At 37.0% G+C, this 15,452-nt stretch overlaps 1 protein-coding gene across 6 annotated transcripts in view; it reads right to left on the bottom strand.

Moving 5' to 3' along the window:
• Window positions 1-15,452, bottom strand: part of NAALADL2 (N-acetylated alpha-linked acidic dipeptidase like 2) — a 1,532,395-nt gene that overhangs the window by 1,230,933 nt on the left and 286,010 nt on the right. For 5 of the 6 annotated variants that reach the window (XM_081235898.1, XM_081235896.1, XM_081235895.1 and 2 more), the window contains one exon: window positions 8,566-8,628. The exons of the other annotated variant lie outside the window; for it this stretch is intronic. The gene's annotated coding sequence lies outside the window, so the exon portion shown is untranslated. The remainder of the gene's footprint in view (window positions 1-8,565; window positions 8,629-15,452) is intronic. 6 annotated transcript variants of the gene reach the window in all.

Raw genomic sequence — 15,452 nt, 5'->3', positions numbered from 1 at the left:
AATGTTATATTTTCCTGAACATTTCCCATCGCAGTGACCAGCTTGGGTACTCCCTCTTCCATCTCACTATCCTGAACTGAGTCACACATTTACTAAATAAAAAGTAAGGAAGAGACCTTCAAGATGGCAGAGGAGTAAGATGTGGAGATTACATTCCTCCCACAAATACACCAGAAATACATCTACATGTGGAACAACTCCTACAGGTCACCTACTGAACGCTGGGAGAAGACCTTAGACTTCCCAGAAGGCAAGAAACTCCCCAAATACCTGGGTAGGGCAAAAGAAAAAAGAGAGACAAAAGAATAGGGACAGGACCTGCATCTCTGGGAGGGAGCTGTGAAGGAGGAAAAGTTTTCACACACTAGGAAGCTCCTTCACTGGCAGAGACAGGGGGTGGCAGGGGGGAAGCTTCTGAGCCACAGAGGAGAGCACAGCAACAGGGGGGCAGAGGGCAAAGCAGAGACATTCCCGCACAGAGGATGGGTGCCAACCAGCACTCAGCAGCCTGAGAGGCCTGACTGCCCACCCGCCAGAACAGGTGGGGGATGGGAGCTGAGGCTCCGTCTTCAGAGGTCAGATTCCAGGGAGAGTAGTGGGGTTGGCTGTGTGAACACAGCCTGAAGGGGGCTAGTGCACGACACCAACTGGGAGGAAGTCTGGGAAAAAGTCTGGAACTGCCTAAGAGGCAACAGACCATTGTTTCGGGGTGTACAAGGAGAGGGGATTCAGAGCACCACCTAAACGAGTTCCAGATACGGGCATGAGCCGTGGCTAAAACAGTGGACACCAGAGACGGGCGTGAAATGCTAAGGCTGCTACTGCAGCCACCAAGAAGTCTGTGTGCAAGCACAGGTCACTATCCACACATCCTCTCCTGGGAGCCTGTGCAGCTCACCACTGCCACGGTCCTGTGATCCAGCGACAACTTCCCCAGGAGAACACATGACACACCTCAAGCTATTGAAATGGCACACTGGCCTCTGCCGCTGCAGACTTGCCCTGCATTTCATACCCCTCCCTCCCCCTGGCCTAAGTGAGCCAGAGCCCCCTAATAAGCTGCTACTTTAACCCCATCTAGTCTGAGCGAAGAACAGATGCCCTCAGACAACCTACATGCAGAGGTGGGGCCAAATCCAAAGCTGAACCCCAGGAGCTGTGTGAACAAAGAAGAGAAAGGGAAATTTCTCCCAGCAGCCTCAGGAGGAGTGGATTAACTCTCCACGATCAACTTGATGTACCCTGCATCCCTAGAATACCTGAACAGATAACAAATCATCCCAAAATTGAGGCAGTGGACTTTGGGAGCAACTGTAGACTTGGAGTTTGCTTTCTGCATCTACTTTGTTTCTGGCCTTATGTTTATCTTAGTTTAGTATTTAGAGTTTATTATCATTGGTAGATATGTTTATAGATTTTGTTGCTCTCTTCCTTTATATATATAGATAGATAGATAGATATAGATATAGATATAGATATAGATATTTTTTCCTTTTTCCCTTTTTGTGAGTGTGTATGTATATGCTTCTTTGTGTGATTTTGTCTATATAGCTTTGCTTTTACCATTTGTCTTAGGGTTCAGACTGTCCCTTTTTTCCTTTTTTTTTTTTTTGTAGTTTTTAGTGCTTGTTATCATCGGTGGATTTGTTTTTTGGTTTGGTTGCTCTCTTCTTTCTTTCTTTTTCTTATTACTTTTTAATTTTTTTATTTTAAATAATTTTTAATATTTTATTCTATTCTATTCTAATTGATTCTTTCTTTCTTTCCTTCTTGATGTTTGCTTGCTTTCCTTTTTCTCACTTTTCTTCTGAGCCATGTGGCTAACAGGGTCTTGGTGCTCCAGCAGATGTCAGCCAGCTGCCTCTGAGGTGGGAGAGCCAAGATCATGATATTGGAACACCAGAGACCTCCCAATTCCACGTAATATAAAATGGCGAAAGCTCTCCCAGAGATCTCCATCTCAATGATAAGACCCAGCTCCACTCAACAACAAGCAAGCTACAGTGCTGGACAACCTATGCCAAACAACTAGCAAGACAGGAATACAACCACACCCATTAGCAGAGAGGCTACCTAAAATCATAGTAAGGTCACAGACACCCCAAAACACACCACTGGACATGATCCTGCCCACAAGAAAGACAAAATCCATCCCTATACAAAATAACACAGGTACCAGTCCCCTCCAATAGGAAGCCTACACAACCCACTGAACCAACCTTACCAACTGTGGGAAGACATGAAAAACAACAGGAACTACGAACCTGCAGCCTGCGAAAAGGAGACCCCAAACACAGTAAGTTAAGCAAAATGAGAAGACAGAGAAACACACAGCAGATGAAGGAGCAAGGTAAAAACTACCAGACCAAACAAATGAAGAGGAAATAGGCAGTCTACCTGAAAAAGAATTCAGAGTAATGATAGCAAAGATGATCCAAAATCTTGGAAATAGAATGGATAAAATACAAGAAACGTTTAACCGGGAACTAAGAGACCTAAAGAGCAAACAAAAAATGATGAACAACACAATAAATGAAATTAAAAATTCTCTAGAAGTAATTAATGGCAGAATAACTGAGGCAGAAGAACGGATAAGTGACCTGGAAGATAAAATAGTGGAAATAACTACCACAGAGTAGAATAAAGAAAAAATAAGGAAAATAATTGAGGAGAGTCTCAGAGACTTCTGGAACAATATTAAACCCATTAACATTCGAATTAAAAGGGTCCCAGAAGAGGAAGAGAAAAAGAAAGGGACTGAGAAAATATTGGAAGAGATTATAGTTTGAAAACTTCCCTAATATGGGAAAAGAAATAGTCAGTCAAGTCAAGGAAGTGCAGAGAGTCCCATACAGGATAAATCCATGGAAAAACATGCCAAGAACCATATTAATCAAATTATCAAAAATTAAGTACAAAGAAAAAATATTAAGAGCAGCAAGGGAAAAACAATAAATAAAATACAAGGGAATCACAAAAAGGTTAACATCTGATCTTTCAGCAGAAACTCTGCAAGCCAGAAGGGAGTGGCAGGACATATTTAAACTGATGAAAGGGAAAAACCTACAACCAAAACAACTCTACCCAGCAAGGATCCCACTCAGATTGGACATTGAAATTAAAACCTTTACAAACAAGCAAAAGTTAAAAGAATTCAACACCACCAAACCAGCTTTACAATAAATGCTAAAGGAACTTCTCTAAGTGGGAAACACAAGGGAAGGGAAAGACCTACAATAAGAAACCCAAATAATTAAGAAAATGGTAATAGGAGCATACATATTGATAACTACCTTAAATGTAAATGGATTAAATTCTCCAACCAAAAGACATAGCTTGGCTGAATAGATACAAAAACAAGGCCCATATATATGCTGTCTACAAGAGACCCACTTCAGACCTAGGGAAACATAATAACTAAAGGTGGGGGGATGGAAAAAGATATTCCATGCAAATGGAAATCAAAAGAAAGCTGGAGTAGCAATACCCATATCAGAAAAAATAGACTTTAAAATAAAGACTATTACAAGAGACAAACAAGGACAGTACATAATGATCAAGGGATCGATCCAAGAAGAAGATATAACAATTGTAAATATTTATGCAGCCAACACAGGAGTACCTCAATACATAAGGCAAATGCTAACAGCCATAAAAGGGAAAATTGATAGTAACACAGTCATAGTAGGGGATTTTAACACCCCACTTTCACCAATGGACAGTTCATCCAATATGAAACTAAATAAGGAAACATAAGCTTTAAATCATACATTAAAAAAGATGGACTTAATTGATATTTATAGGACATTCCATCTGAAAACCAGTATACACTTTCTTCTCAAGTACCCATGGAACATTCTCCAGGATATATCATATCTTCAGGCACAAATTAAGCCTTGGTAAATTTAAGAATATTGAAATCGTATCAAGTATCTTTCCCAATCACAACTTTATGAGACTAGATATCAATTACAGGAAAAATATCTGTTAAAAAATACAAACACTTGGAGGCTAAACAGTACACTATTAAATAACCAATAGATTACTGCAGAAATCAAAGAGGAAAGCAAAAAATACCTAGAAACAAATGACAATGAAAACACGACGACCCAAAACCTATGGGATGCAGCAAAAGCAGTTCTAACAGGGAAGTTTACAGCAATACAATCTTACCTGAAGAAACAAAAAAACTCTCAAATAAAAAACCTAACCTTACACCTAAAGCAATTAGAGAAAGAAGAACAAAAAAACCTGAAAGTTAACAGAAGGAAAGAAATAAAGACCAGAGCAGAAATAAATGAAAAAGAAGTGAAGGAAACGATTGCAAAGATAAATAAGACTAAAAGCAGGTTCTTTGAGAAGATAAACAAAATTGATAAACCATTAGCCAGACTCATCAAGAAAAAAAGGGAGAAGACTCAAATCGGTTGAATTAGAAATGAAAAAGGAGAAGTAACAACTGACACTGCAGAAATACAAAGGATCATGAGAGATTACTACACGCAATTATATGCCAATAAAATGGACAATCTGGAAGAATGAACAAATTCTTAGAAATGCACAGACTTCTGTGACTGAACCAGGAAGAAATAGGAAATATAAACAGGCAAATAACAAGCACTGAAATTGAGACTGTGATTAAAAATCTTCTAATGAGCTAAAATGCAGGACCAGATGGCTTCACAGGTGAATTCTATCAAACATTAAGGGAAGAGCTAACACCTATCCTTCTCAAACTCTTCCAAAATATTGCAGAGGGAGGCACACTCCCAAATTCATTCTATGAGGCCACCATCAACCTGATACCAAAACCAGACAAAGATGTCACAAAGAAAGGAAGCTACAGGCCAATATCATTGATCAACAAAGATGCAAAAATTGTCCACAAAATACTAGCAAACAGAATCCAATAGCACATTAAAAGGCTCATACAACATGGTCATGTGGGGTTTCTCCCAGGAATGCAAGGATTCTTCAATGCATGCAAATCAAACAATGTGATAAAACATATGAAAAAATTGGAGAACAACCATATGATCATTTTAATAGAAGCAGAAAAAGCTTTTGACAAAATTCAACACCCATTCATGATAAAAACTCTGCAGAAAGTAGGCATAGAGGGAAATTACCTCAACATAATAAAGGCCATATATGACAAACCCAGAGCCAACATCATTCTCAATGGCGAAAAACTGAAACAATTTCCTCTAAGATCAGGAACAAGACAAGGTTGTCCACTCTCAACACTATTATTCATCATAGTTTTGGAAGTTTTAGACACAGAAATCAGAGAAGAAAAATAAATAAAAGGAATATAACTTGGAAAAGAAGCAATAAAAAGCTGTCACTGTTTGCAGATGACATGATACTATACATAGAGAATCCTAAAGATGCTACCAGAAAACTACTAGAGCTAATCAATGAATTTGGTAAAGTAACAGGATAAAAAATTAATGAACAGAAATCTCTTGCATTCCTACACACTAATGATGAAAAATCTGTAAGAGAAATTAAGGAAACAATCTCATTTACCACTGCAACAAAAAGAATAAAATACCTTGGAATAAATCTACCTAGGGAGAAAAAAGACCTGTATGCAGAAAATTATAAGACACTGATGAAAGAAATGAAAGTTGATACAAACAGATGGAGAGATATACCATGTTCTTGGAATGGAAGAATCAACATTGTGAAAATGACCATACTACCCAAAGCAGTCTACAGATTCAAGGCAATCCCTATCAAACTACAATGGCGTTTTTCACAGAACCAGAATAAAAAATTTCACAATTTGTATGGAAATACAAAAGACCCCGAATACCCAAATCAATCTTGAGAAAGAAAAACGGAGCTCGAGGAATCAGGTACCTGACTTCAGACTATACTACACAGCTACAGTAATGAAGACAATATTGTACAGGCACAAAAACACAAATATAGATCAATGTAACAGGATAGAAAGCCCAGGGATAAACCCACGCACATATAGTCACCTTATCTTTGATAAAGAAGGCAAGAATATACAATGGAAGAGAGACAGTCTCTTCAATAAGTGGTGCTGGGAAAACTGGACAGCTACATGGAAAAGAATGAAATTAGAACACTCCCTAACACCATACACAAAAATAAACTCAAAATGGATTAAAGACCTAAATGTAAGGCCAGACACTATAAAATTCTTAGAGGAAAAGATAGGCAGAACACTCTATGACATAAATCACAGCAGGATTCTTTTTGAGTCACCTCCTAGAGTAATGGAAATAAAAACAAAAATAAACAAATGGGACCTAATGAAACTTCAAAGCTTTTGTACAGCAAAGGAAACCATAAAGAAGATGAAAAGACAACACTCAGAATGGGAGAAAATATTCACAAATGAAGCAACTGACAAAGGATTAATCTCCAATATTTACAAGCAGCTCATGAAACTCAATATCAAAAAACAAACAATCCAATCCAAAAATGGGCAGAAGACCTAAATAGCCATTTCTCCAAAGAAGATATACAGATTGCCAACAAACATACGAAAGGATGCTCAACATCACTAATCATTAGAGAAATACAAATCAAAACTACAATGAGGTATCACTTCACACTGGTCAGAATGGCCATCATCAAAAAATCTACAAACAATAAATGCTGGAGAGGGTGTGGAGAAAAGGGAACCCTCTTGCACTGTTGGTGGGAATGTAAATTGATACAGCCACTATGGAGAACAGTATGGAGGTTCCTTAAAAAGCTAATAATAGAACTACCATATAACCCAGAAATCCCACTACTGGGCATATACCCTGAGAAAACCATAATTCAAAAAGTCATGTACCACAGTGTTCATTGCAGCTCTATTTACAATAGCCAGGACATGGAAGCGACCTAAGGGCCCATCGACAGATGAATGGATAAAGAAGATGTGGCACATATATACAATGGAATATTATTCAGCCATAAAATGAAATGAAACTGAGTTATTTGTAGTGAGGTGGATGGACCTAGAGTCTGTCATACAGAGTGAAGTAAGTCAGAAAGAGAAAAATAAATACCGTACACTAACATATATATATGGAATCTAAAAAAAAAAAAATGTTTCTGAAGAACCTCACGGCAGGAGAGTCATAAAGACACAGACATAGAGTATATACTTGAGGACACATGGAGGGAGAAGTGTAAGCTGGGACGAAGTGAGAGAGTGGCATGGACATATATACAATGCCAAATGTAAAATAGATAGCTAGTGGGAAGCAGCTCCATAGCACAGGGAGATCAGCTCTGTGCTTTGTGACCACCTAGAGGGGTGGGATAGGGAGGGTGGGAGGGAGATGCAAGAGGGAGGGGATATGGGGATATATGTGTACGTTTAGCTGTTTAACTTTGTTATAAAGCAGAAACTAACACACTATTGTAAAGCAATTATACTCCAATAAAGATGTTAAAAAAAAAAGTTAGCTGGACAAAGAGGGTAACATGATTAGCAGAACTGGGTTAAACCAGAGTTTCTTGCTGGGGAAACTATTAGTACTTGAAGCTGGAAAATTCTTTGTTATACAGGACAATTCTGTACATTCCAGGACATGTAGCATCTACAACCCAAAGGGACTGAATGTCAATATTATCTCTTAGCCCTTTTGACACTCTAAAACATGCTCAAATGTTTCTAAATGCCCCTTAGAGGTATGGTACTTCCATTATCTGAAGTTGGGCACATTTCTACCCTGAACAAGACTGGAATTCTGTTGCAAATTCAGATATGATGAATGGATAGTTGGTAGGCAATCATAATGCCTACAATGAATTCTAAGTTCCCTTTTAGTTCTAATGTATACAGTTCTATGAAGATACATTAGTCTTAGACAACATATTTGAGTATAAAAATATTTTTCTATTCCAACAGTGCATTCTCACAACTAAAAAGTTCTATAACATTTTTCAATATAAGCAGAAATATTTCTTTTCATTTCAGCACAACACTGTTACACTAACCTAGTGATGTACATTGTAACATTTTCAGATATTTTGCATTTTTTGGGGGGAAATCAATGTTTCAATTCATATTGGAGAAAAGGAGAGAAATCAAAAGCTCCAAGCAGAAACTACAAGAGCCAATGGTTATACCAACAATGTCTTAAGTCCATGTTTCATGAGAAAGGTGAGAGTGGAAGAATATGAACTCCTGAACTTACTCTGAGTACTGAAATGTTTGCTAGTTCCTTTCCACTGATACTTTTAAGTAAGGTATCTATATTGCATTAAGTGTAATGAAATTAAAATGTTCTTATTTCACATAGTTCTAGTGTAGACTATGGACACATGATAACAGAGGTTCTGTCTTGTTCATATTTTACTGCCAAGCATAGAATGTAGCAAATAATGCTCATTAAAAGTTTATTGAACAAATGAGTTTCTATCTTTGAATTGTACACCTAAGAAACTTGCAGCAATGGAAAAAATACACAATAAAACCCTTTTCTATGTCTTCACAAAATCTTTTGTATCATATTTTTGTGTACTTAAAATTATAAATGTACTCAAATACTGAGCAAATAAGAATAAAATTTCCTTGCTTCTCACCTAAAAGCAATGGTCTCTGGAGCACTTGGGTTCCATAGAGGTTCCTCTAGTTTAGGGGTAGGCCTGTTGGATGATGAACAGAACAAAGAAGATTAATAGGTAGAGCTTGACCTTTTACACCTGCTTTGACTATGTGTTCTATTTTTATATATTTTATTTATTTGTATTCTGGGTAAAATTTTAGCATAAGTTCAACTACTAAAACTAGTTTCAGAACACTGGCCTACAAAATGGACAGGTGTTATGTCATTGTTGCTTCATTCCCAGGTATGGACAATATCTTCAAAGTCTGCTCAACAAAGTTCACTTTCCAAAAAAGGTTAATCATTGTTCAAGGCAAGTTACCTTGATGATACCCATCAGAAAAGTAGGGACTGGAATTTTTTCTTCATTTGTGTCAATAGCACTGCTCACTAAAGACAGAAATGCAAATTGCCCTTGAAGTGAAGATTATTTTGTTCAATGTTCATATTAAAACTGTGCAGGCTTCCCTGGTGGTGCAGTGGTTGAGTCCACCTGCCGATGCAGGGGATACAGGTTTGTGCCCCGGTCCGGGAAGATCCCACATGCCATGGAGCGGCTAGGCCCGTGAGCCATGGCCGCTGAGCCTGTGCGTCCGGAGCCTGTGCTCCACAACGGGAGAGGCCACAACAGTGAGGCCCGTGTACCACAAAAAAAAACAAAAAACAAACAAAAAAATAAAACTGTGCAAGGTGCTGGGGAAAGGAATTAATAGGACATGATCTTTTCCCTCAAGGAATTTAGTAGATAGCACATAATAGATAAGTAAATATGTCTCTTCTTTTCTTAGAGAACCAGTTCAACCTATGACCCTCATAAGAACAGCCCAACGTAATGCAGACTTCATCCTTTCAGCCATAGTACTTAGACCAAAAGCAGACAACTTATACACATTCAGCCAATTACATTCTCTCTACCTGAAATTTGAAATTAAGCCAGTGATTCTGAGTCAGTGATCTAAGAAGAAGAGATGGGGAAGTGTGCAGCAAAAAAGGGTCCATGCTAGCCACATATGGACTGAAATTATGAAGGAGCAGAGACTGAGGGGCTTACAAAGATAACCAGTTTGCATAATTAAATGAAAGAAATGTGTGAAGAAAGAAACAAGGAGAAAAGAATAAATGTCCCCAAAGACAGAGAGAAGAAACTATATCTTTCCAGTCCACATGAAGCCCAACGATATTGCTGACAAATGGATTCTATGCTATTTCCCAGGATCTTTATAATGCACCACCTTTTGATGTAGTTAGTTTGAGTGGGTGTGGCTTCCTCTTTCTTCAGCTAAATGCTTCCTGCTAGAAGTAGGAGACTGGCAGGCAAACTATATACACAACACTCTGTAAACCCCACAAATGTTATTATCATTATCTATGCTATACTGACTTTTGAATTTCCTCTTTATCTTTCATTCTTTATCTTATTCTTTGTATCCTTTGCTTCCTATACCTCTCCCCCTCATTTTACTAATATTCGGCTTTATTTCCTTTCTTAGTTTTTCAATTTTACCCCCCAATTCTGAATAGTGCCTAAGAATTATTACAGTGCTTACAGGCAATTCAAAGACATCATGTCATGTCAACCTTTCCAACATAATCCCAATTGTATTGCCAGTAAGAAACAAAATAAAAGTTGTATTAGCTTTAGGGTCATAGATTCTGAATACTAGACTTAGAAAGTTTCTTGTTAGTGAAATAAGAAATAAAACACGAACAATTCATATTCTAAACAATATGTAAGAAAATTTTTTTGGAGCTTATAGATAAAATGTGTTTTAAGAAAGACTCAGGGCTCTGTAGTTTACTTCTTCTAAGTAAAAACATTTGAAAGTTTGACATGAATTAAGAAAGTGAAATGCAATGAGCTCTCCATGTCATAAAACAGCAGGTTTTCATACATTCAAGCTGCTTGGGCTTTGGAATTCTAAATGGACCCAAATTAGACAATAATGATCAAGGCTAAGAAAATCCTGGTGAGTAATTACCAGATGTGAAGACCTGATGGTCAAGGTCATGTTGGATAATTATCGTCTATTGGGTTTTAATCCCCAAGAAATATCATTTACTGAGGCTTCTACTTTGATCACAGACTTAAAGGGAAGCAGAAGCATTGATTTTCATTTATTCTTTTACTGGTTTCTACTTATATCTACATGTTGAATTTCACAAAATGTAGGAATTCACCTATGTCTCTACAAACAGGACACTCAATATCAGTTACTCTATCATCAGATTGAATTAAGAAGCAAAATGGAGCAGAGTATGAAAAATATTTAAAAGCTATAATAGGGCTTCCCTGGTGGCGCAGTGGTTGAGAGTCCGCCTGCTGATGCAGGGGACACGGGTTCATGCCCCAGTCCTGGAAGATCCCACATGCTGTGGAGTGGCTGGGCCTGTTAGCCATGGCCTCTGAGCCTGTGTGTCTGGAGCCTGTGCTCTGCAATGGGAGAGGCCACAACAGTGAGAGGCCCGTGTACCGCAAAAAAAAAAAAAAAAAAGAAAAAAAAAAGAAAAAGCTATAATAATATTTACAGAATTTTACATAACATATAGCATATACATTACCCTCATAAAAACATATGAGATAAAAATAGTCACGTTTATTTTGGTGCCTTAGGTGTCAGGAGTACTCAGAATTGTATTTAATTTAATCCTAAAAACATTATTGAGGTGTATACCATTATCTTTATTTTAATGATGTAAAGTTTGAGATGGGAATAGGTTTAGTAACTTGTCTTTAAAGACTCCCAATCTTTCTGTGTTCATGGTATGCTTCGAGTCTCAGTAATTATTCCATGGTGCCAGAGGCTAAAAGACAAAAGTAACAGAGAACATCCAGGATGGCAACATTAGGAGCTCTCAGACCCCCTCTCCAATGAGACAATCATAACAGGTAAAAATTACAGAAAATATGACCACTTGAAGTTTATGAAAATTGTCCTAAGGGTGTACAGAAAGAAAGGAAATATTTGTTCAAGAAAATCTACTAAATCTCAGTACAAACAACAAGAGTCTGTCGCTTGAGCCACAACCTGCTTCCTCCCTTTGCTCTCCAGCTTAGTGTGATTCAAACTACACTCCAAGTGGATGGGGTCAAAAATGCAAGGCTCCCTCTCTCCAACTCTCAGACACAGACTGTGATATCTCTACAGGAGAGCCTGGCTATGAGAATTTCTCATCATCTTCCTCCTCTGTGTTGCAGAGACTAAATTCCAGGCAAGTGTGACTGAGAAGACAGGGGTTCACTGTCTCCAACCAGTCCCACTCATAACACAGAGCTTTTATGACAAACATGACAGGTGAAGAATATTGGAACTCAACATCCATTGATCCAGCTTATTTGTAGGGTAAAATTCCATGCTAGCAAAGACAAGGTGAGAAGATCAAAGGCTACTGTCCTGGGCTTTCCTGGTGGTACAGTGGTTGAGAGTCTGCCTGCCGATGCAGGGGACACGGGTTTGTGCCCCGATCCAGGAAGATCCCACATGCCACGGAGTGGCTGGGCCCATGGGCCATGGCTGCTGAGCCTGTGCATCTGGAGCCTGTGCTCCACAACAGGAGAGGCCACAACAGTGAGAGGCCTGCGTACTGCAAAAAAAAAAAAAAAAAAAGGCTACTGTCCTACACAGCATTCTGCTTTTACATCAGGGAAGATACTCCAAGAGAAGCAGGCCATATTACCTGTTCCCAGTTCTTGAGTCATTATTCAGAGAGTGTGCCTAGGGAAAGAGCAGATTATAAGATCAGAGATATCTGAAGCTCTCCCAAGGGAAATGACTTTATTTTGAACATAGTTTGGGGAAGTTCAAGCCTAAGGTTACTCTAAAAAGCAATGGATATTTAGTGGCAAGGAAGTAAGAAAAGTCTGGGAGCTTCAAGAGCAATAAACTAAACCATAAGCCAACTAGTTTATTAGAGAGAACGAGGGAAAATGACAGTTAATAAGAGCCTTATCAATATTAGAACCACAGAGACTGGCCTCAAAAACTGTGCTTGCAATTACTGGAGCCTAACAACTGGTTGTGGTACGAACAGAGGCACACAGATTAACAGAGAGATTGGTGAAAAAGAAAGTCAAAGACAGCCCTGCTAAAACCACAGTCATCCTAGGGAAATCACACCAGATGGCAACATGAATCCACAGGAACAAATAATAAGAACAAGATATGTTAAATAAGAAGGTTAATATAACAAACATCATAAATAAATACTTGCTCTCCTTTCTTCTTCCTGCTTTTGTAAAAGCCACCAAATTATATAAAGTAATAATTATAACAATACATTGTTGGATTTATAAAATACATAGATATAATATACATACATAAAAATAATAGCATAAAATGCAAGAGAGGAAATACAACTATAAAGGAGTAAGTGTTCTATATCTCACAGAATTAAGCATAAATCTGAAGTAGATTATAATAAATTGAGATAAATATGGTTAAATTCTAGAGAAACCACTAAGAAAATAACTCAAAAAATATAATAAAAAACTCATTCAAGGAATTAAAATGTCACATCAGAAATTATTTGCTTAATGCAAAAATATGAAGTAAGGGAGGAACAGAGGAATAAAAAAACCCATGAGAGTTACATAAAATCAAAAGTAAAGGGCAGATATAGATCCAACTATATCAAAAACTATATAAAAAACATTAAATGTGAATGGATTTGAAACTCAAATCAAAAGACAGAGATTGTCAGACTGGATAAAACAAGATCCAACTATATGTTGTCTACAAAAGCCATTTATATTTAAAAATACAAATTATTTGAGAATAAAAGGATGGAAATTATGTATGTATCATGCAAACAACAACCATAAGAAAGCTGGAGTGGCTATAGTAATATTAGACAGCATAGATTTTAAAACAAAAAAAAAATGTTACTAGAGACAAAGAAGGACATTTTATTTTAATAAAAGGGTCAAACTATCAAGAAAATACAATATAAAAAGTATATATGTGCCTTAAAACAGAATCCCCAAAAATACAAAGTAAAATCTGACAGGATAAAGGAAGAAATAGACAATAATACTTGGAAACTTCACATTCTATAATGCACAGAACAACCAGCAGGAGTTCAATAGGGAAACAGAAGACTGAATGACAAACTAGACCTAATACATCTATAGGATAATTCACCAAACAACAGCAGAACACACATTCTTCTTAAGAATATTTTCTAGAATTGACCATATACTAGACCATTAAACAAGCCTCAATAAATTTAAATGATTAAAACCATACAAAGTATGTTCTCCAACTACAATGGAATGAAACTAGAAATCAGTAACAGAAAAAAATTTGGAAAATTCACAAATGTGTGGAAATTGAACAATACCCTCCTAACTAAACAATGGTTTAAAGATGAAATCACAAGAAAAATAGAAAATAGCTTGAGATAAATGAAAATTAAAATGAAGATGTAATATACCAAAACTTATGGGATGCTGCTAATGCAGTACTTAAGTGGTAATTTATAATCTTAAACACCTATATTAGAGAAGAAGAAAGATTACAAATAAATAACCTAAACTTCCACTCCAAGAACTTAGAAAAAGAAGTACAAACTAAATATACCTGATTGCTACTTGTGTGTCTTCTTTGGAGAAATGTCTACTCAACTGTTTTGCTCACTTTTCAGTCAGGTTTTAGAGTTGTTGCTATTGAGTTGAAGGAGTTCCTTATATATTTTGGATATTAACCCCTAATTAGATATATAGTTTGCAAATGTTTTCTCCCATTCTAGACGTTGCCTTTTCACTGTTAATTATATTCTTTGCTATGCAGAAGATTTTTAGTTTGACATAGTCCCACTTTTCTGTTTTTCCTTCTTTGTCTGTGCTTTTGACATCATATTCAAGAAGTCATTACCAAGACCATTTTCATGAAGCATTTCTCCTATGTTTTCCTCAAAGAGTTTTATATGTCCATGTCTTACAGTTAAGTATTTAATCCATTTGGGGTTGATTTTTGTGTATGGTATAAAATAAGGATCTGAATTCATTCTTTTGCATGTGTATATTCAGTTTTCCCCAACACCATTTGTTGAAGAGACTATCCTTTCCCCATTGTTTATTCTTGGGACCATTGTTGAAGATCAGTTGACCATATAATTCAGGAGTTTATTTAGAGGCTTTCTATTCTGTCACATTGCTGTATATGTCTGTCTTTATGTCAGTACCTAGCTGTTTTAGTTACTGTAGCTTTGTAATGTATTTTGAAATCAGGAAGTGTGATGCCTCCACTTTGTTCTTTCTCAAGATTGGTCTGGCTATTTGAGGTCCTTTGTGGTTTCATATACATTTTAGGATTGCTTTTCTATTTCTGTCTTAAAACATGCCACTGGGATTTTGATAGGTATTGCATTGATTGCTCAATATCACTAATCATCAGGGAAATGCAAATCAAAACCACAATGAGATATCATCTCATACCTTAGGATAGCTATTATTAAAAAACAGTAATAAATAACAAGTGTTGGTGAAGATCTGAAGAAAACAAAAGCCTTGTATACTCTTGATGGGAATGTAGAATGATGAAGTCATTATGGAAAACAATATGGAGTCTCCTCAAAAACTTAAAAACAGAAATGCCATGTGATTCAACAATCCCACTTTAGGATATTTATCCAAAAGAATTGAAATTAATATCTCAAAGGGCTATTTGCATTCCCATGTGAATTGCAGCATTATTCACAATAGCCAAGATAATGGAAAACAACTAAATGTCCATCAGTGGAGGAATGGACAAAGAAAAGGTGTATATACACACAATGGAATATTATTCAGCCTTAAGAAAAGGTGGAAATCATGCTATATGCAACAATATAGATGAACCTTGAAGACATTATGCCAAGTGAAATAAG

This window comes from Mesoplodon bidens (assembly GCF_964165515.1).
Source record: "Mesoplodon bidens genome assembly, chromosome: 5".
Lineage (NCBI taxonomy): Eukaryota > Metazoa > Chordata > Mammalia > Artiodactyla > Ziphiidae > Mesoplodon > Mesoplodon bidens.
This window is presented reverse-complemented; position numbering and strand designations above follow the sequence as displayed.